The sequence below is a fragment of the Symphalangus syndactylus genome, chromosome 4 (genome assembly GCF_028878055.3).
Source record: "Symphalangus syndactylus isolate Jambi chromosome 4, NHGRI_mSymSyn1-v2.1_pri, whole genome shotgun sequence".
Lineage (NCBI taxonomy): Eukaryota > Metazoa > Chordata > Mammalia > Primates > Hylobatidae > Symphalangus > Symphalangus syndactylus.
In genome coordinates this window covers 72,124,017-72,145,837 of record NC_072426.2, presented here as the reverse complement: position 1 = coordinate 72,145,837, position 21,821 = coordinate 72,124,017, and the positions used below count along the sequence as shown (strand labels likewise).

At 39.6% G+C, this 21,821-nt stretch overlaps 1 protein-coding gene across 14 annotated transcripts in view; it reads left to right on the top strand.

The window, feature by feature from the left end:
- Nucleotides 1–21,821, top strand: part of ZNF438 (zinc finger protein 438) — a 193,300-nt gene that overhangs the window by 7,125 nt on the left and 164,354 nt on the right. For 8 of the 14 annotated variants that reach the window (XM_063637289.1, XM_055275048.2, XM_063637281.1 and 5 more), the window contains exon 2: nucleotides 13,620–13,721. The exons of the other annotated variants lie outside the window; for them this stretch is intronic. The gene's annotated coding sequence lies outside the window, so the exon portion shown is untranslated. The remainder of the gene's footprint in view (nucleotides 1–13,619; nucleotides 13,722–21,821) is intronic. 14 annotated transcript variants of the gene reach the window in all.

Genomic DNA, 21,821 nt, shown 5'->3' with positions numbered 1-21,821 from the left:
TTTATATCTATCAAAATCGTTTTCACATTAATTTTCATTTTTGATTGTTACAAACAGCCCATAAAATGTGTAGGGCATGCATTATCCTCACTATTAGACCAATGAAGAAATAGACTTAGGTTAAATAACTTTCCATATGTGTTAGCAATTTAGTGATGATAGCAAATCTAGAACTTTATACCTAGGAATCTTTTTTTTTTTTTTTTTTTTTTTTTTTTTTTTGAGACGGAGTCTTGCTCTGTTGCCCAGGCTGGAGTGCAGTGGTGTGATCTCGGCTCACTGCAAGCTCTGCCTCCGGGGTTCATGCCATTCTCTTGCCTCAGCCTCCATAGTAGCTAGGACTACAGGCGCCCGCCACCACGCCTGGCTAATTTTTTGCATTTTTTAAGTAGAGGCAGCGTTTCATCCTGTTGGCCAGGATGGTCTTGATCTCCTGACCTCGTGATCCACCCACCTTGGCCTCCCAAAGTGCTGGGATTACAGGCGTGAGCCACCGCGCTCAGCCATACCTAGGAATCTTTTAAAGTTACCAGTTATTGTTATCCCGTTTAAACTTCTTGACAGTACTGTGAAATAGAGTTATTACTCTCATTTTATAGAAAAGGAAGCTGGTTTAGAGATATTAAATAACCTATTCAGTGTCACCCAACTCATAATGTAGTTTGGCTATTTCCACTGAGCTATTCTGCATCTTCAGATATTCTCCAATAAATAAATCTGACAATTTCTGGATAAATTCACAAAATCTTTGCCTAACTTGACACTCATGTTGCCACTTGAATCATTGGTAATTCAGTGTTTGTAAGCCTATTCTAATTTGACTTAAGTAGAAACTTATCTGAGTTTTGGTAAACCATACTTGCTGGGTAGGGGAGAACCGTGCTTGCAGAAGACAGTCCTTTAAACAAGCAGAGACGTTTTTATGCAGGGTTTTGAGGAAGCACAGAGTTTGAGATTGGCTGATTTTGAAAAGTGCAAAAATTTAAGGATTAGCCAGCTTTAAACTTAGAGTTTAGAGACTGACCGGCTTTGAGGAGCAAAGGTACTGAAGCGGGGCCGTTTCTGATTGGCTTACTTTGTTGGCAAAGTGCGTAAGTGGAAAGGTTGAGTAGACTTTAAGGATTGATTGACTGGGGTAGATTTAAAACTGGTTTTGTGGTTACTTGTTTCCACCTTAGGACTAGAGCCAAAGAATAATCTTCTCCTTTCTTGAAGTTGAAGAATACGTACTTTTTATGTCAAACATGTTAATGTTAGCTATGGTGCTAATATAACATACTTTTGATTTTGCTTTTCTTCTGAAACTTAAAAGAAAAATAGATGTACAAATATCACTTGTTTTCTGTCTGTCAATTTCAGGACAATATATTTGGAACCCAGGCTGCCTCAAGGATTATTTTTATATGTAGTTCAAAAGGTAATATATTATTTGTGGAAGTATATTAATGCTTTACAAATTATGGTGAAGGCTGTGCTGTGTATGGTGAAGGTTATGTCTATTTTTTTTCTTTTTTGGGAGTGTGTTATATTATGTGCCTGCCAAAATTAGTCTTGATAGATGCTGAATTATAGATCTAGAAGTGTGTTGTTTTTGCTGTTATTAGAGATACATCTAGAAGTGATTACTTTTTGAATGTAACTTGGAAAGTATTCTTATCAACATTATGAAGGATTAGTGATTATATTGCTTATATTTTATAGAACAAGGCAAGCAAAATATTTTAGTATTTGCAAATTCTGTCACTATAATTATTATATCATAGTACCATTTATATAAAGTATTAGGTTGGTGCAAAAGTAATTGCAGTTTTGGACCATGAATTTTAAATCGTTATAAGTAGGCTCAGACACATCTTTATTAATCAGAGTAGGAAGCATTATAATCAACACATTTTTGCCAAAGAGAAATAAGTCTGTTCATTCCTGTAGCTTAAAAATTCATGCTTTTGGATTTGGAAAGCATTTTCTGCTTTCCAAAAACGTGCTGGTGTTGGAAGCATTTTCCTTTCAAATAGTTGTCAAGATGCTTGAAGAAGTGGTAGTTGACAAGAGGCCAGGTGAATATGGCGGATGAGGCACACTTCATAGCTCAATGCATTCAGCTTTCGAAGCGTTAGTTGTGTGTTGTGCGGTTGGGCATTGTCATGAAGAAGAATTGGGCCCTTCTGTTGACGAACGCTGGCTGCAGGTGTTGCAGTTTTCAGTGCATCTCATTGATTTGCTGAGTGTACTTCTCAGATGTAATGGTGTCACCAGGATTCAGAAAGCTGTAGTGGGCCGGGTGTGGTGGCTCAGGCCTGTAATCCCAGCACTTTGGGAGGCCGAGGTGGGTGGATCACCTGAGGTCAGGAGTTCGAGATCAGCCTGGCCAACATTGCGAAACCCCATCTCTGCTAAAAATACAAAATTGGCCGGGCATGGTGGCGTGCACCTGTAGTTCCAGCTACTTGAGAGGCTGAGGCAGGAGAATTGGTTGAACCTGGGAGGCAGAGGTTGCAGTGAGTTGAGATTGCACCACTGTATTCCAGACTGGGTGACAGAGTGAGACTCTGTCTCAAAAAAAAAAAAAAAAAAGAAGAAGAAGAAAGCTGTAGTGGATCAGACCAGCAGCAGGCCTCTAAACAGTGACTATGACCTTTTTTTGGTGCAAGTTTGGTTTTGGGAAGTGCTTTGGAGCTTCTGGGTCAAGCCATTGAGCTGGTTGTTGCCAGTTGTCGTATAAAATCCATTTTTTGTCACACGTCACAATCCGATTGAGAAATGGGTCATTATTGTTGTGTAGTGTAAGACAGCACTTCAAAATGATGATTTTAAAACATTTTCCCTCAGGTCCTGAGGCACCCACTTACCAAGCTTTTTCAACTTTCCAATTTGCTTCAAATGCCAAACAACCATAGAATGGTCAATGTTGAGTTCTTTGGCAACTTTTCACATAGCTGTAAGACGATCAACTTCAATGATTGCCCTCAGTTGGTCATTTGTCAACTTCTGATGGCCGGGCAATGATGTTCCTCATTTTTGAGTCTCCTTTGCAAAACTTCTTGAACCACCACTGTATTGTGGTGTAGTTTTTAGTAGTATTTGTTAGTAGTTCCTAGGCCAAATGTGTTGTTGATGTTGTGAGTTGTCTCTGCTGCTTTATGAACCATTTTGACCCTGAATAAGAAAATCGCTGGAATTTGCTATTTGTCTAACATCATTTCCATAGTCTAAAATAAATATAAAATAAACAGCAAATAATAAATCATTAGAAAAAAAAGTGAGAAATGTCCATTAAAATGATATATAGCATGACCACATTTATTTTAAGAATGTATTCCAGTATCAAACAGCAAATTCCAACAATGCAAAACCTGCAATTAATGTTTGCACCAACCCAATATTTCAGTTGTTTTAACATTTATTTAGAATATTTTTCTTTTTCAGTATGTAATAAAGAACTACTGTACTATCTATAACTATTTACTCTGTGACAAAACATTTTTTTAAATTGATCTTTCACAGTAATATTTTAAATTATTATTTTCCTCTGGAAATGTTAAAATAAATTTAGGGCATTCATTATCTTAGAAGTTATAGAAGTCAGAATGAGTTTTTGGTGTAATTTCTTTTTTTGTATTGAAGTTTTATTTTTAAATGCCCCGAGTGCTGTCTGTATTTGCATATGTAATAAGCTCATAACATGTTAAAAAATGGGTACTGTTGTAAGCTGAGATTGCACCACAGCACTCCAGCCTGGGTGACAGAGTGAGAGCCTGTCTCAAAAAAAAAAAAGGTTGCTGTTGTTTTTATATGCAGCCCGTATTTCCTTCCTTAATCTACAGCTTTTGTGTCATACCTTCATTCCTGCCTTCCAGGTAGGAATAATCCAGTGGTAAAACTATGTGTGATTTAGGTATTTTTATGGGAAAACTCTTTAAAAATGTAAAGTCTGATTCTTGTCCCTGTTGACAGACCAAATTTCTGACCTGTATGATAGTTAACCTTAAGAGGTTAATCTTAGCCTAGTGTGAAAATTAATACTACAGTTAATATATTATAAAATTATTTATAGCATTAACATTATGAACAATAAGTAATACTGTTTTTGACAGAGCTGTTGTTTAACTACTAAAAGATATTCAAACACTGTTATCTTTAACAGTTAAACTTCATAAATTTATACTAAGGAGAAATAAAAAAAAACCTTTTTATTTGGGAATGCAAACTCCTTTAAATTATCAGGTCCAGAAAGGCATTTAAAATGTAACAGCAGTCACATCTCATTCCCCCTAGAGCTAAATAATGACCTCTTCAAGCTGCTTGCTATTGGGGCTCCAGACTAACTGACGCCAAGTACCCATAAAATGCCATATACCCTGTAGTTCAACAACGTATATCCAATCACCAAGCAATGTTATTTTTGTAAACCAATGAGAATTTCTGATGAACAGCTTTTGTAATTGCTGCCTCTCCTGATTCGTCCTTTTTTTCTTTAAAAACTTGAGACTCTCCTTTGTTTTCTGGAGCACTCAGCTAGGCAACTTGGAAGTGTGTCCCTGGCTGCAGTCCTCAACCTTTGTGCTTGAATAAACTCTAAACTACAGTCTCACCCTTTTGATTATTTTAGCTTCACGCTAAATATGTACTTAAAATTCCTAGGAAAAAATTGATTCCTGAGTATGGTTACTAGCATTATTTTTGTTACCTGCAGTATGAAATAAATGGATTTGAAATGTGTTTTTCTCTGTGTACATGCAGTGAATAGCTGGGCTCTTATTTGCCTAGTGATATGATAAAGAATCTTAGGTTAGGTTATCTTTTGTGGTAAAATGGAAAAAAAGAGTTACATTTTCTTCAATAAAAGCCTTATTTCCTAGTCTTTGCTAGTATAATGGGTAAAATGGTAAGTCAAATTTTAATTTGCATTTTTTTAATTACTAGTGAGTGAGAGTGAGATTCTCTTCATTTACTTGTATGGATTTCACTTACAGTTCCAAATTTAGCAAATAAAAATACAGATACCTTGTTAAGATTGAGTTTCAGGTAAGCAACAAATAAATTTTTAGTGTAAGTATGGGCCATGCAATATGCAGGACATGCTTCTACAAAAAACAATAATTATTTATCTGAAATTCAGATTCAGTGGGGCATCCTGTATATTATCTGGCAAACTTAACTTCACTTTCTGTGAATTGTCTGCCTCTGCCTTTTTGTCAGACTTTCAATTGCACTTTCTATCTTTTGGTTGTTGTTTTTGCAGCAGTTCTTGGCATATACTGGATTTTAATCCCTTGCCTTTTTAGATGTTGCAAACATATTCTTCCAGTCTTTTGCCTATCTTCTAATTTTGTCTGTGGTGTCCAATTCATCAAAGTTGACGCCATCAAAATTTTTCCATGTTTATGCTTTTGAGCTCTTGAAGAAATCTTTCGTCATCCCAAGGTTGCAAATATGTTATTTAACTTTTTCTTTCATTAGCATTATAGTTTTACCTTTTATACATTGGTTTTTAATACATTTGGTATTTATTTTATGGGAAGAATATTAAGAGATGAGGTTAAAGAGGCAATGAAGGGGCACATTGTGTGAAGACTTGTCGGTCATTGTGAGGACTTTGGTTTTTATGCTAAGTGAAATAGGAAGCCCTGGAGGGTTTGGAACAGAGGGTGCCATTGTCTGAACCGTGCCTTTAAAGAAACTCTGATGACTATGGAGAATAGATTGTATGAGAGTGTGGCAAAGACTGCTAATTCTGCTCCGATATCTAATTCCTCCTTTCTTCTACTACCAGAACCCTGTTGGTTTAGCCAGATACATGGCTATGCACATAGAGACTGTTTTTAAACTCCTCCTGCCAGTAAGTATGGCTTTGTGATTAGGTTTGGGCCAGTTAGATAAGAACATAACTGATATGTGCAAATTCTGAGTTATCTTTGTAAATATAAGGTGCTTGTCCTGAACTTCATCTGCCCACCCCATTCCCTTTCCCCCTAACTGAAAGCAGCAGCAACTAGAATGGCAACAATTACCTTGAACCTAAAGATCCCTCTACCTAGGTTCCTGGATGACCTTGTGAAACAGAACCAATTACTACTCTCCATCTTCTTCCTGGCCATCTGCCTATCTCTCTCTTGTTTCAAGGAAGAGAATAAACTTCTTTCTTGTTTTAGCCACTGGTTTTTGGCATCACTTTATTACAGCAGCTTAGCCCATAGCCTGTATAGTACAAAAATTGGCACCCAAAGTGGTGTTCTAGAATTAAAAAGCTGAAATGTATAGCACTGGTTAAGTGATTGGTCGACAGACAGTAGAAAACATGTTATAGACTGGAAAACTGGTGACCCTTATTATGTGGTGGCAAAATGTTCAGTGAGACTGTCACCTCTAATAACTTGGAAGAGAGTCAATTTGTCTACCCAGTTTGTACCTCCCGGGAAGTAGTTAGAAAGAATCAGACTGCTAATATGAGTTGATTAGTCCTTGCCAGTAACTACAAGAGGGCATCAAATAAGAGAACAATTAGCCAGTTTGCAATTAGAATTGAAAGGGAGTATAGTTTTTAGTTATAATATACAGCTAAAGGATGTTCTCTCTGCCAATGGCCTGTGGTCTGAATTTACTGAGAGGCCAGTAATATGGGGCATTGCAGCGTTGGAAAAAATTGCTTCTCTATGCCAAACAGCAAGAGGTAAGATAGTCATTCTCAGGAATCTCCCATTAGATTTTCTTGGCCTGACAGTGGCAGACAGTCCAGGCAAGGTTCAAATTAAGGATTTGCTTTTCCACCTCAACCAGTCATTTGAACTATGTAAAAGCTTCAGTTATAAATACAAAATCTGAGTTCCTTACAACAACAAAGGTTTATTTCTTACTCATGACATGTTAGCTGTGGCTGTGTTCCACATACTTTGTCACTTCAGTATTTAAGCCAAAGGAATAAGCCTGTTTGGGACATTGCCATTCTTGTGACAGGCAAAAGAGATACGGCAGAACCAGTGTCTTGGAAGTGGTACGTGTTACTTTTGTTCATATTTTATTGGCCAAAGCAAGTCAAATGGCTAAGCCTGAAATCAGTCAGGTCAGAAGGATTATCTCAAGTCACATGGCCTGTCCTGATGTCAGTGGGTTGGAGTGGTATAATCCTGCTGATGTGAATCAGATAATCTCAAGGTAGCTAACTTTCAATCAAGAGAGGGTTGAAGAGAGGGAGGGGTGGCTGTGTCACAGAGGCCAGCAGATAAAACAGGAGAGTTGACAAGCTTAATATCTATGACCAGATTAAATCCTTAGTTGTGGTTACTACTTTCTTGTGGAACTGACTGAGGCAAACAGACCTTTTGAAATATTTAGGAGATTATGTTGCCAAAGATCCCATAAGTTTGGCTTGCAAAAGCCTCTGATGGTTTGATATTGTTTGACACCTAAAGCAACCCTTGGTCCCAAATTTGCGCCAGCAGGAAGTAGGCTATTAGATCTTTGCTGCCCTATTGGAGCACATACTCTTCCAAGTTTGCTTCATGTGTGACCAGAAAGGATAATGGAAAAGAAAAAATCTTCCAAAGGCAAAGCCAAGACTACGAAGACACCTGGATAAGGGTCTTCCCCTCAGAGAACAGAATCTGAAATGAACCAAGGGACTTGCCTTCTTGCTAGAGCAGAGATACTTTGCAATTCCTTTCTAGAAGTATTTCATCATTGATAAAAATGTGTGTTTGCTATTCTTTTATTTTCAGAATGGAAGACTTAATTGCATTAATCTCATTTGTATTCCACAGTTGTATTTTGTGTGCGATGGTGATGGTGGAGAGCAGAGGTTATACTGTTTTGTTGGTTTGTGGGCCGCTGCACTAGGAAGGAGCTGCATGGATTTGCATGGGTTCAAGAGGGTTGTGTATTGCCCAGAGACCTAGACTTTAAGCTAAATCCAGTAACTGGATGAGACTTCAAGTTATCCCTTTAGAAAGGAGTTGACTATTTCAGAGTGGCAAGAAGGATGCACTCCCACCTTTGATACGTATTTTAGCTAGGCACATAACCCCTACATAGAAATTGTATTTCTTACGCTCCTTGTGGCCAGATGAAGCCACATTTCTAAGTTGTGGCCAGTGGGATGAGAGTGGAAGTGACATATGCTACTTTTAAAAGCATATTTGTATTAAAAAAGCGGCTTGTTAGTCATATTCTTTTCCCTCCCATCCCCATAAATGAAGCATTGATGAGTTAGCTTCAATCATGCACCTGAGGGCAGTGCCCCAAGGAGTGGTAAGTGAAGACAGGAGGAATCTTAGTCTCTGGATGACCTTATAGAGCAAAGCTACTTACCTTCCCTTGACCACTTGTCTGCCTCTTGACTGTAACATGAGAGAGAAATAAATTCTTTTTTTATTTGAGCCACTATATTGGTCTCGTTACAGGAGTTTAGCTTATATCCTAGTTAATAGAGATGGCAATAATATAAGCAGGAAACAAATATAGAATGTTAGATTGGAAATTATTCTTGATTTTTTTCAGTTGAAGCTTTTCATTTATGTATTCTTTCTATGAAAATTTATTTTTCAGATTGTCTAATTATACTAACACTTTAGAAATAAAGCTCTTACTTTAACATCACCCCTGTTATAATTATGCTATATTTCTTTTTATTTTCATAAGCATATGCTTTACATATTTGTGTTAAAACTTTATATCCTGATATTTTCATGTGATATTCTATTTTCTTTCTTGCTTTAGAGTTCTTGTATTTGCATGGTTATTATTGTATAACACTTAGTTTTACTGTACTTAAAATTTTATTAGTATTGGTCACTGTGGACTAGTTATGTCCTCCCAAAATTCATATGTTGAGGCCCTAACCTTCCACATGACAGTATTGGAGATGTGGCCTTTAAGGAGGTGATTAGGGTTAAGTAAGGTCATAAGAATAGACCCCTGATCAGATAGAACTGGTGCCCCTATAAGGAGAGGAAGAGATACCAGAGCTCTCTTTTCACCTGTGTGAAGACACAGTAAGAGTATGGCCATCTGCTAGCAAGGAAGAGGGTCCTCACCAGAACCTGACAATGCCAGCGCCATGATCTTAGACTGCAGCCTTCAGAACTATGAGGAAGTCCCAGTCATGGTATGTCATTATTACAGCTGAAGTTGATAGTATATTGGCATTTAGATTGCTTTCAAGTTTTCCTTCTATACATAATGCTGTTTTTTTGTTTTTGTTTTTGTTTCTTTGTTTTTTTTTTTTTTTTTTTTTTTTTTGAGACAGAGTCTCACTCTGCCGTCCAGGCTGGAGTGCAGTGGCGTGATCTCAGCTCACTGCAACCTCAGCCTCCCAGGTTCAAGCGATTCTCCTGTCTCAGCCTCCCGAGTAGCTGGGTTTACAGGCATACACCACTACGCCCAGCTAATTTTTGTATTTTTTGTAGAGACGGGATTTCACCATGTTGGCCAGGCTGGTCTTGAACTCCTGACCTCAGGTGTTCCGCCTGCCTCGGCCTCCCAAAGTGCTGGGATGACAGACGTGAGCCTCCGTGTCCAGCCATAATGCTGTATTCTTGTAAAAATTGTTTATTTGTTAAATTATTTTACATAGGACTCGATCTGGAATAATTTTATTTTATCACTGGTAATAATGACAGAAACAATATTGATAATAATAGTAATAACAATGGCAATCAGCAATGATGATTATAATAAAGACAGCTATGAGAATGACAAGATCAATAACAGTTAACAGACTGGGTATGGTAGCTCACGCCTGTAATCTCAGCATTTGGGGAAGCCGAGGTGGGAGGATCGCTTGAACCCAGGTGTTCAAGACTAATCTGGGTAATGTAGCAAGACCTTGTATCTCCAAAAAAAATTTTTCTTTTGATTAACTGGGCATGGTGGCATATGCCTGTAGTCTCTGCTACTCAAGAAGCTGAAGTGGGGGGATGGCTTCAGCTCAGGAGTTGGAGTTATGATCACACCACTGTACTCTAGCCTGGGTGACAGAGTGAGACTCTGTCTCTAAAAAAAAATATATGTATATACACACACACACACACATTTATATATAATTATAACAGTAAGAATGACATATTTATTGCATGTTTACTGTATGCAGGCACTGTTTTAAGGGTTTATCTTATTTGATCCTTACAACAGATTTATGAGGTAAGTACGGTTGCTCATGTTTTGTAGATAAGGCAGGTGAGGCACTGGGAGGTTGGGTACCTTCGCTGTCATCACGCAGCTGATTAATGGTAAAGTGTAGATTCTCGCTAAGCTTTACTTGCCACAGATCATGCTATGGACTCAATTGTATCACCACCAAACTCATGTGGAAGCCCTAATCCTCCATGTTGATAGTAATTAGAGATGGGGCCTTTGGTAGATAATTAGGTTTAGATAGGGCCTGAAGGTGGGGCCCTCATGATGTGAATAGTGCTCTTATAAGAAGAGACACCAGAGAGCTTACTCTTGCTCTTCTGCTGCCGTATGAGGACACAGTGGTAAGGTGGCTGTCTGCAAGCCCAGAAGTGGCCCTTATCAGAAAGTGACCATGCTGGCACCCTGATCTTGGACTTCTCAGCCTACAGAGCTGTGAGAGAATAAATTTCTGTTGTTTAAGCCACCCAGTTAAATTTCTCTTGTTGTGGTAGCTCAGACAAAGACAAAGCCCATGCTCCTAACTGTGACATGACATGATTAGAGGTTTTTTGTTTTGTTTTGTTTTGTTTTTTTCAGATCACACAGTCAGTATAGGAAATTGGACTGCAAAGAAGGGGCCAAAAAAGTGGAAGGGACACCAAGAAAGAATAATGTTACTGAAGCCAAGAGACAAGCATTTTAAGATCAAGGATGTCATTATTAAATTGATATACTTTGAGCGAATTTTCATTTAAGAAGTCATCTGTGCTTTGGGAAGAGCAGTTTTGTGTTTGCAGTCCAGACTGGAGAGGGTTAAGTAGGAAATGATATGGGGTAGGGGAGACAGTAAAAACAGTTTAAACTCTTTTTCAGACTTGGCTGTTAGGGAAAAGAGGCAAATAGGAAGTGGCAAGAGAGACATAAAGTCTGGGGATGTATATTAGTTTGGTTCATTTTTTTAAATGAACCAAATGATGGGAGAAATGTAAGCATTTATGTGCAGCGGGGTAAAAGAAGAGAAGGAGAGATAGAAAATATGGAGGGGGAAGTGGGTAAATGATGGCATCAGATCCCTAAGGAGGTGGATACCTTAAGTTGCTGATTAGCTTTGAGCAGGAAGTTTCCTTCCTGCATCTTCCTGGCACCTTCCTCCACAGTGCCAGGAAGGAGGGAAGAATGTGTGTGTGGTTGTTGGTCAGTGAGGGTGGAGGAAACTGAGGGAGTCTGACCTAATAACCCCTCTTTTGTTTCTGTGGAGGTGATGTCATTTTCTGAATGAAGGGGGAGTAGGAAGCTTGAAAGTGGTGGACGTTTGGAATTGAATCTGTGGGACATGAGAGAGCCTGAGAGAGGATTGATGGCAGCAGTGAGAAGGGTCTGCTGAGGTGGGAGGCCATGTATTTGTGGAATTCCCAGCTTGTGCGGTTGGGGATTTTTATAACAGTGATCTCTAGTCCGGGTATGGGACTAAAGAAGTAGACTCTTAGATTGGTTTAGGGAGTGTACGTGGAAGGACAAGCCAGTAAGACAGTTGAGAATTTAGGCCAGGGAGTGAGCGGTTATTAGGTCAGACTGCCTCAGTTTCCTTCACCCTCACTGGCCAATAACCACACACACATTCTTACCTCCTTTCTGGCATTGTGGGGGAAGAGTGTCTCTCTTTCTGGGAGATCAGATTCTGGGTTACAATGGATAAGAAATGAAGCTTGGAGGATGGTTAATGGATTAGGAAAGATAGAGTGTGAAGTGGGAAAGAGTCAAGTGGGGAAAGACCAGAGCTTAACAGGTTTAAGAACAGAGTTGGTGTATGCAGTCATTCCTTCAATAAATGTGTATTGAGCATTTATCTTCTAGACACCGTTCTAGGTGCTATGGCCCCGTAGATCAAAACAGTGATCAAAACAAAATTTGCCCTTGTAGAGCTTAATTCCAATGGGGAGGTAGACGATTAACATATTATGTGTATAAACATATACGTACTTGTATGTGTAAGACCGGGCGCTGTGGCTCATGCCTGTAATCCCAGCACTGTGGGAGGCTGAGGTGGGCGGATCACGAGGTCAGGAGATCGAGACCATCTGGCTAACACTGTGAAACCCCATCTCTACTAAAAATACAAAAAATTAGCCGGGCGTGGTGGCAGGCGCCTGTAGTCCCAGCTACTTGGGAGGCTGAGGAAGGAGAATGGCGTGAACCCAGGAGGCGGAGCTTGCAGTGAGCTGAGATCACGCCACACTCCAGCCTGGGTGACAGAGCGAGACTCTGTCTAAAAAAAAAAAAAAAAGAAAGAAAGGAAAATAAGATCAGGGAAGAGACTCTGAGAAGTGACCTCTGAGCAGAGACATGAATGTTATCAGGGACACAGCAATGCAGATGTCTGAGAGCATTCCAGGGTAAGGAAACAGCACATATATTTGCAAAGCCCTGGCAGGGGCTTGCATGAGGAACAGCCATGGCACTGGGGAGCATGAGTGAGGAGGAGGACAGTGGTAATAAATTAGGGCCATGATACATTAGGGCCACTGTAAGGACCTAGGATTCTATTCAAGGGTCATGAAAAGCCATTGAAAGTTTGAGTCAGAGAAGTAACATTATCTGTTTTACTTTTCTGAAGGCTCATACTGGCTGCTTTTTCGAGAGTTGATTGGCCATGGGCAGTTAAGTAATGCAGAGAGGTAGAAGGACCAGAGGGTGGTTCACAAATAACATGGGAATTTGAGATTTCGGCAGTTGAGTGCTTCTGAGCGAGAATCTCGTTGCTATTCCTTTAAGCAGACACACCCACTCCACAATAGACATTCTTTTCTGTGGATGAAGGCCTGACCCTGACCCTTGGGTTATACCGCACCCTTTCCTGTTTTTGACTCTCTTCCTCACCAGCTCCATTATTCATTCTCCCATTTTGTCCTCACCTTGTCTTTCATATCTGATACACATTGTTGTCTTCCTGGCCAAGACTTCCTCTAGATCTAGGTTTTCAGACCTTTTATTCACAGTCTGACTTCAGACTTCAGTCTGCAGAAAACTTTGATGGAAGCCCAGTGTGTCATCCAGGGGAAACTGAGGGAAATGGGGGTCAGGAGTGCAGTGCTCTGCCCACTTGCAGTTGTCCTCTGACCTCCAAAGCAACTTTGAGACACCTTCTGAGAACCGTTAGCCTGCCAGCTCACAGTGTGGGAAAGCTCCACGTTGAACTGTTGCTCTTTTGTAGCAGCTCATCCCTGGGATCACCCCAGGCCATGTTCCCTCTGCTCAGCCTGTGCCTTCTTAATCCTCAGGCACCCGTCTTGCCTGACAGTGGTACGTGCACCCTCCCGTTACAAAGTGGTGTGCTGAGGGCACTCAGAACCATGAAGCATGCATGGTGCATCTTCCTGAGTGTTAATTTTCCTCACTGGCTATTATTTAATCCACTACATTTTTACAGTAAAAATTAACATAGTTCTAATTACACACCATAGGTTCTGTCTGTCCTTCTCAAGAAAATCTTTGTTTTTTTTTTGAAACAGGGTCTCACTTTGTTATCCAGACTGGAGTGCAGTGGTGTAATAATAGCTCACTGCAGCCTTGAACTCCTGGGCACAAGTGATCCTCCTGCCTCAGCCATGCAAGTAAGTACCTAGAACTATAGATGTGCACTACCGTGCCCGGCTAATTTTTAATTTTTTTTTCTGGAGACAGGGTCTTGCTTTGTTGCCCAGGCTGATCTAAAACTCCTGGCCTGAAGCTGTCCTCCCTTCTCAGTCTCCCAAAGTGTTAGAAACACAGGCACAAGCCATTGTGTCTAGCCAACAAATTTTTTTATTGACCCTAATTAAACATGTTAAATTTTTTATGCCGAAAGAAAATAGATGTATTGTAGTTCAGAATGTAACATTTGTGTACAATTTTTAAGGAAAAAAAATAAAATCAAGAAATCTAAAGTCTGCATGGGCCACTAAGGGTTATGCCTTTAGTCTTCCAGGGATTATTAGGTCCCTCAGCTCTGAATTAGGACTACTTTGATGGAAAAGGTTAGAACTACCTATTTAAGTTGTCAGATTTGTAATTCTGTATTTTAGTTTTGTTTAATGGAGCTATTTTAACATTTTTATTCAGCATGGAATAGGAACTGGCCATGAGTTAGTCTCTGAATCATCAGGCTTTTCTGGTTAAAGGTAAACATATAAGTATTTTCTTCTTTTAGCCATGTTTAATTTTGACAGATGTCATTAAAGTAAGCGTTGCTGCATTATAAAAAGGATTGACAAGGCCGGGCATGGTGGCTCATTTCTGTAATACCAGCACTTTGGGAGGCCAAGGCGGGTGGATCACGAGGTCAGGAGTTCGAGACCAGCCTGGCCAATATGGTGAAACCCCATCTCTACTAAAAATACAAAAATTAGTCGGTTGTCATGGCAGGCGCCTGTAATCCCAGCTACTCAGGAGGCTGAGACAGGAGAATCGCTTGAATTCGGGAGGTAGAGGTTGCAGTGAGCCGAGATTGAGCCATTGTACTCCAGCCTGCTGGGTGACAGAGTGAGACTACATCTCAAAAAAAAAAAAAGAATTGATAAGAACCAGGTAGGTGATGGCCTAGGTATTAGAGCAGTACTCAAAACCAAGGTTGTCCTAGGCCACAAAGTAAGTTTGATGCTTTGCATTTAAAAAAAAAATAGGGTATTTTTTTTTAATATTGAGTTGAGAGTGGATCTTTAAGATGAAACATTTCTTTGTCAGGACTGTTTGCAACTAAGGAATTTAAGGTTAAGGGTTTTGCAGGATACTGCCAAATTATAAGACTAATGAGGGCAAGGATTGGATCATGTTCATGGATGCACGTGAACTAGGAGTAGTGCGGCACCTCACATATATTACTTAGTATTTTTTGAGTGAAGGAATGAACTATCTTTGGTATAACTGTGGAAAATATTGTTAGGTTGTATAATAGATAGAGGATAGCTTCCCTGTATCTATTGAGTTGAACAAGGCAGCCTTCCTGGATGTGTTGTCACAGTGTTTGCTATCAGTATGTGGCTCTTGTAAATTAATAGAAGCAGAGGCACAGCTGTACATTTTCTTTTGAGTGCCAGTTATCAGGTCTGTTTAATCATATGCCAATTCTGTCTGCAAAATGGCGATAGCAACACACAATCTATCTAGTGCAAGTAGCTGCACTAAGGTTAGATGAGGTATACAGGGTAAGAGAAAATACTTGCAAATTATATATCTGATAATGGACTTATATCCACATTTATAAAGAACTCTTGCAGCTCAATATTAAAAAGACAAAAATACCCCATTAAAATGGGCAACGGATCTAAACAGACATTTCTCTAAGGAAGATTTATGAATGGCTGATAAGCACATGAAAGGATGCCCAACGTTGTCACTCATAGAGAGAAGCAAATCAAAACCACATAAGATACTACTTCATGCCCACTAGTTAGCTGTAATCAAAAGCAGATAACAAGTGTTGGTGAGTATGTGGAGTAATTGGAAGCTCCATACATTGCTGGTAGGAATTTAAAATGGGCAGCCACTTTAGAAATAGCTTAGCAGTTCTTCAAAAGGTTAAAACATAGAGTTACCCTATATTACCTAGCAGTTTCACTCCTAGGTATCTGTGCAAGAGAAATGAAAACATACGTACACACAAAAACTTATACATAAATGCTAGTAACGTTATTCCTAATAGCTAAACAATGGAAACAACCTAAATATCTATCAGCTGATGAATATATAAACCAAATGTGGTACATCCATACAATGGAATATTATTCAGCGTTAAAAGCATAAAGGAATAAAGTTCTGACACATGCTATAACATAACAAAACATGCTAAGTGAAAGGAGCAGACATAAAAGGCTATATGTTGTATGATTCCATTCATGTGAAATGTGCAGGGTAGGCCAATCCACAGGGACAGAAAGTAGATTCGTGAGCTGAGGGGGTTAGAGGAGGGAGATGGGGAATGACTACTAATGGATAGGGAGTTTCATTTTGGGATGATAAAAATGTTCTAAAATTGCGGTGATATTGGTACAACTCTGAATATACTAAAACCATGGAATTGTATATTTCAAAAAGGTAAATTGCATGGTATGTGAATTATACCTCAATAAAGCTGTTAAAAAAGAATAAGTGAGGTAATATGTGGGAATATACTTTGAGCTATTTGAAAAGATACTATTATTATTATTTCAATTTAACTGTAAGGCCATTAAATAATAGCAGGATGACTTAGATATTTTTCCTTGCCTGCAGGCCTGTGATTTTTATGCCATGACTCAACTTTATAAGGCTGTAACTTAGCAATATAAAATATTGAAAATGTTGAAACATAAAATGAAAACTGCTTGGTCTACTGTTTATATTTAATAGGATTTTCTGAATCAGTTAATTAGCAATAAGTAGAATGTGTCATTAAGGAATTAGATTTTAGAATTGTAAAATTCTAGAGCTGGCAGAAACTTCAGAAGTCATCTAGTCCCCCCTCATTTTGCTTTGTGAGAGAGCTGAGTCCTACAGAGGCAAAGTAAGATGTCTTATGTCAACGGTATTGAGTAAATTCTAGAACTGAGTCAGTGTTCTTTCTGTTGACTATTTGGTTTCAGTGCTATTAAGAGTGTTCTACTATTAATAGAACTGACACTCTTAATAGCTATTTAAATGCTTACTATATACTAGGCACTCTCTTAGGTACTTTATATTGTTATCTTTGTTAATCTACACAAAGCTTATGAAGACAGTTCATTTTACCTGTGTATTAGTTTTGTATTGCTGCTGTAAAACAAAACGAAACAAACAAAAAACAAAAAATCTGGCCGGGCGCGGTGGCTAACGCCTGTAATCCCAGCACTTTGGGAGGCCAAGGCGGGCGGATCACGAGGTCAGGAGATGGAGACCAGCCTGACCAACATGGTGAAGCCCTGTCTCTACTAAAAATACAAACATTAGCCAGGCATGGTGGCATGCACCTGTAATCTCAGCTACTCAGGAGGCTGAGACAGGAGAATCACTTGAACCTGGGAGGTGGAGGTTGCCGTGAGCTGAGATCACAACACTGCACTCCAGCCTGGGCAACAGTGCGAGACTCTGTCTCCAAAAAAAAAAAAAAAAAAAAAAAAACACCAAAAAACCTTTGTGGCTTAAAACAACACAAATTTCTTATCTTACATTCTGGAGGTCAGAAGCCCAAAATGGACCTGATGTCCTGTTAGCAGGGCTGCCCTTCTTCCTGAAGGCTTAGGGGAGGTCAATTTTCTTGTCTTTTCCAGCTTCTGGAGGCTGCCTGCATTCCTTCACTTTTAGTTTCCTTCCATCTTCAGAGCCAGCAGTGGTTGGGCAAATCTTTCGCACAGTGCCATTTTTTTGGTTTTGATTCTTTTGTCCCTGTTTTCCCCTTTAAGAACCCTTGTGATTACTTTGGTCCCATCTGGATAATGCAGATACTCTCCTTATTTTAAGGTCCACTGATTACCAGCCTTAATTCTGTGTGCAACCTTAATTCCCCCTTACCAAATGAGTGGAAAAAACACACTCAAAGTGTGTGTGTGTGTGTGTGTGTGTGTGTGTTTTTTCTATTCTCTCATCCAACATCAATCAACACAGAAGACTTTTGTGATCACACGTGTGGGAGTTTCCCCCCAACCACACCAAGCCATTTTGCAGCAGACACCACCTGGGTTACCTTCAATTCAATGCTGACACCCCCTGGAGAGAGTGTCAGATCCCATATCTTCAGGCCTCAGTCTCACAGCAAGTCTCAGGAGGCTCTACCTGTGCTTCTGACCGACCTGCTATAAATTGGGGTTCCCACAACCACCTCTTTGGGTTCATTTAATTTACTAGAGGGCTCACAGAACTCAGGAAAACACATCTACTGATTTATTATAAAGGATATTACAAAGGATACAGATGGAGAGGTGCACAGGGCCAGGCATGTGGAAGGGGCAAGGAGCTCCCTTGTCCTCCCCGGGTGTACCACCATCCGCGAACCTCCATATGTTCAGCTATTTGAAAGCTCTCCAAACCCTGCCCTTTTGGGTTTCTACTTAAGCTTCATTGGGTAGGCATGATTGATTGAATCATTGGCCATTGGTGATCAACTTAACTTTCAGACCCTTTCCCCTTCCTAGAGCTTGGAGGGTGTCGCTGAACGTACCAACCCTCTAATCATGCTTTACTCTTTCTAATGACCAGCCTCCATCCTGAAGCTACCTGGGGACTGCCAGCCATCAGTCACTCATTAGCAAACAAAAGGCATCACTTTGGAGATCCTAAGGATTTTAGCAGTTGTATGCCAGGAGATGAGAATGTAGACCAGATAATATATTTCACAATATCATACCATGTAATATAGGGTAGGCAGAGATTCCAGGGAATAAGGTATGGACATCCTTTGAGGGAGGCAATATTCTGTGTACCACAATCTGTTAATAAGCTGAAGAGATTTAGGCTCAGAGAGGTTAAGTAAGTTGTCCAGGGTCACAACATAGTAAATGAAAAAGCTGATATTTTAACCCAGGTCTGTTATTTATCATATATGCATACCTTTCACAATAACATGATCTTTCCCACTAACGCCATTTGATCCTACTCAGGAAAAGTAAATAGGATGATGAGCATTGTTCAAATAGTAAATACCTATTTTTTTATTGTATATATTTAAGGTATATGATGTTTTGATGTACACACACAGTAAACTGGATACTACAGTCAAGCAAATTAACATCAGTCATCTCACATAGTTACCCTTTTTAGTGGCAGGAAAATCTCTTTTAGCAAAAATCTCAAATACAATACAGTATTAACCGTAGTCCTCACGTCGTACATCAGACATCGAGACCCCTTTATCCTGTGTATCTGCAGCTTTGTATCCTTTGAGCTACAGCTTCCCATTTGCTCCCCTGCCCGCCCCTATTTACCACCATTTTATTCTCTGAGTATTCAACTTTCTTTTTCTTTTTTTAAGATTCCACATATAAGTGAAATCATGCATTTTCTGTGTCTTGCCTGTTTCACTTTGCATAATGTCTTCCACGTTCATCCATGTGGTAGCAAATGGCAGGATCTCCTTTTTAAAGCTGAATAATATTCCATTTACATATGTGCATGTACATATATATATACACACACACATATGTACACACACATACCTCACCTCGCAGTTCATTCATCTGTTGACAGACACTTTGGTTGTTTCAATATCTTGGCTATTATTGTTTCTAAATCTTGGCTAATGCAACAGTGAACATGGGAGTGCAGGCATCTTTACGAGATGGTGATTTTATTTCCTTTGGATATCTACCCACTGGAGGAATTGCTGAGTCATATGGTAGTTGTATTTTTAATTTCCTTAGGAACCTCTTTACGGTTTTTCACAATGGCTGCACTGATCTGCATTCCCACTAACAGTGTATGAGGTTTCTCTTTTTCACACCATCACCAACACTTGTTATCTCTGGTAACTTATTAAAGTAATAATCACATTTGCTTAATAATATCAAGAAATAGGCTATGTTATTATGACACAGTTAAAAGCATATAGGAAGTATATTTATTGATGTGGGAAAAGTGTTTATGACTCATCATGACTTCCAGCCCCCTCCCCACATTTCTACTTATCACTTCCTTTTTGTTACCAGTTCCTTCCTTATCTAGCCTAGATGCTTTGATTCAAATTATTTTCCAGCAAATTCTTTCAATTCTTTTGTACCTCTTTGGTCTCTCCAATCTCAGAACTGGATGAGCTCAACTACCTGCCAGTTTTTTCACTTTAATGATATACTCAGCAGCCTTAAAATTGTCCGGCAGTCTTCCGACGTGTCTGTTATCTCACTCCCTCACTCCCCACAGCATACTGCCTTCATTCTTCTCAAAGTTTTTAACCCCCATCAGTGTTATTTGACGTCTTAGCAGTTTCCATGCAGTTGCCCACAATTGACCATTGCTTCCTTTTGGAAACACTTGTCTCTTGGCCTTTGACACAAACCCTTCCCTGGTTTTCCTTCTCCCATTCTAGTTGGCCATTTTCTGTCTTCTGTGTTACCTGACATCTAAAAGAAGAGAGGTTTAGTTCTCTTGTTTTTCATCTTGTACTTTTGGTTAAATATAATCTTTTTGTGTAAGTCTTTCATATTATCTCTAGCCCAGAGTTTGTCATCTTCAGCACTATTGACATTTTGAGCTGGAAAATTTTTTCAGTGTGAGGGGATGTCTTGTGGATTGAAGGATGCTTAGCAGCATCTCTGGCCTCTACGCTGTAATTGCCAATAGAGTTCCCTCTACCCTTATTGTGACAATCAAAATGTCTCCAGGTATTGCCAAATGTCTCCTGGGTGCATAAAACCACCCCCCGTTGAGAACTATTTATCTAGCCTGAAGTTCTCTTCTGAGGATCTGGGGATAACACCTTTCTGACATCTCCACTTGAATGTCTCCTAGGCATTGCAAATTTAACGTGACCAAAATGGACTCTTGGTTTTTCTTCCATATATGCTTTCCCCCAAGATTTTCAGATTTTAGATTATTTATGATCTTGCATTGGAGGTACCAATAAAAGCCATTGGAGGCTTTTATTTGGAGTAAACTAGGGAGCCACCGGAGAGTTTTGGGCCAAGAAATGACATGATCTCACTTAGGTCAGCTCTTTCTTGAGCATAGACTATGACTTGGAAGACTTAAAGCAGGAAGACAAGTTAAGAGGCTACTGTGGTAATCACAGTGAAAAATGGTAGTAGCTTGCACAAGGATGGTAGTAGGGCATATATGGTAAGGAGTGGCATCTTTCGTTTAGTGCTTAAACACAAATAGCCCTGAGAAGAAGAATGCACTTGTACCTTCATGAAGTTAGTATCAGAGTATGCTTTGTTTTTCAGTTGTTTTCTAAGAACTTGCAGGGAACAGGTTTTGGTGGATCAGAATGAGAAGACAGTAGCCAAGTTCCTGGGTTCCTCCAAGCCAGAACTTCCTGGGCTGTTACTTGAAGGGATTCAGGCCAGAACAGGGTTTTAAAACAAGGGACCCAACTGGAAGAGTAAGCAAGACATCCAATACTACCTGTTCTACCTCACAATCTTACTTAGGGCTGGTCCTCCCATGGTAAAACATGTACTGGGTGGCAGGGTAGATAGAACAATTGGAAGTCAGGAGTGTTTCCTTCATTAAATATAGGAAGCACATCATCTTGGGCTGGATGGCCCTTAGCTGAAGTGAGGTGGCTATCGGCACTTGGGATGGGACAGGTTTTTGTTGTACAAGATTGCCTTACACGTCTCAAGACTTGCAATAGTGTGCTCTCTCATTGTGACATCTAAAGAATGCCTCCCCACATTTCCAGACTCCCCATGGGAGTCAGACATGTTCACCTGTATACAACTGGACTGAGCCCCCTTTGCTAATTTGAAAACTACCTTCTGTAATATGAAGTTAGTCAAAAGGCTATACATTCCAGGCCCTTAAAGAAAACCTGCATTACTTGTTTGGGGACTTACAAGGTATCTACTAGTACTTTAAATTAGCATCAGTGTTTATTGCTGATACATGTTTTCTGTCCATGTTATGTACCTTAATATTACTACTTTGTAATTATTTCATAGAGGTCATAGACATTTTAGGGCCATCTCTAAAGACACTGCAAAGGACACATGCTCTAGCTGCTCTCTTCTCCATATTGTTAAATAAGGGAACCTGAATTAAAATGAATTGAGAGTTTGGATGAAAGGGCA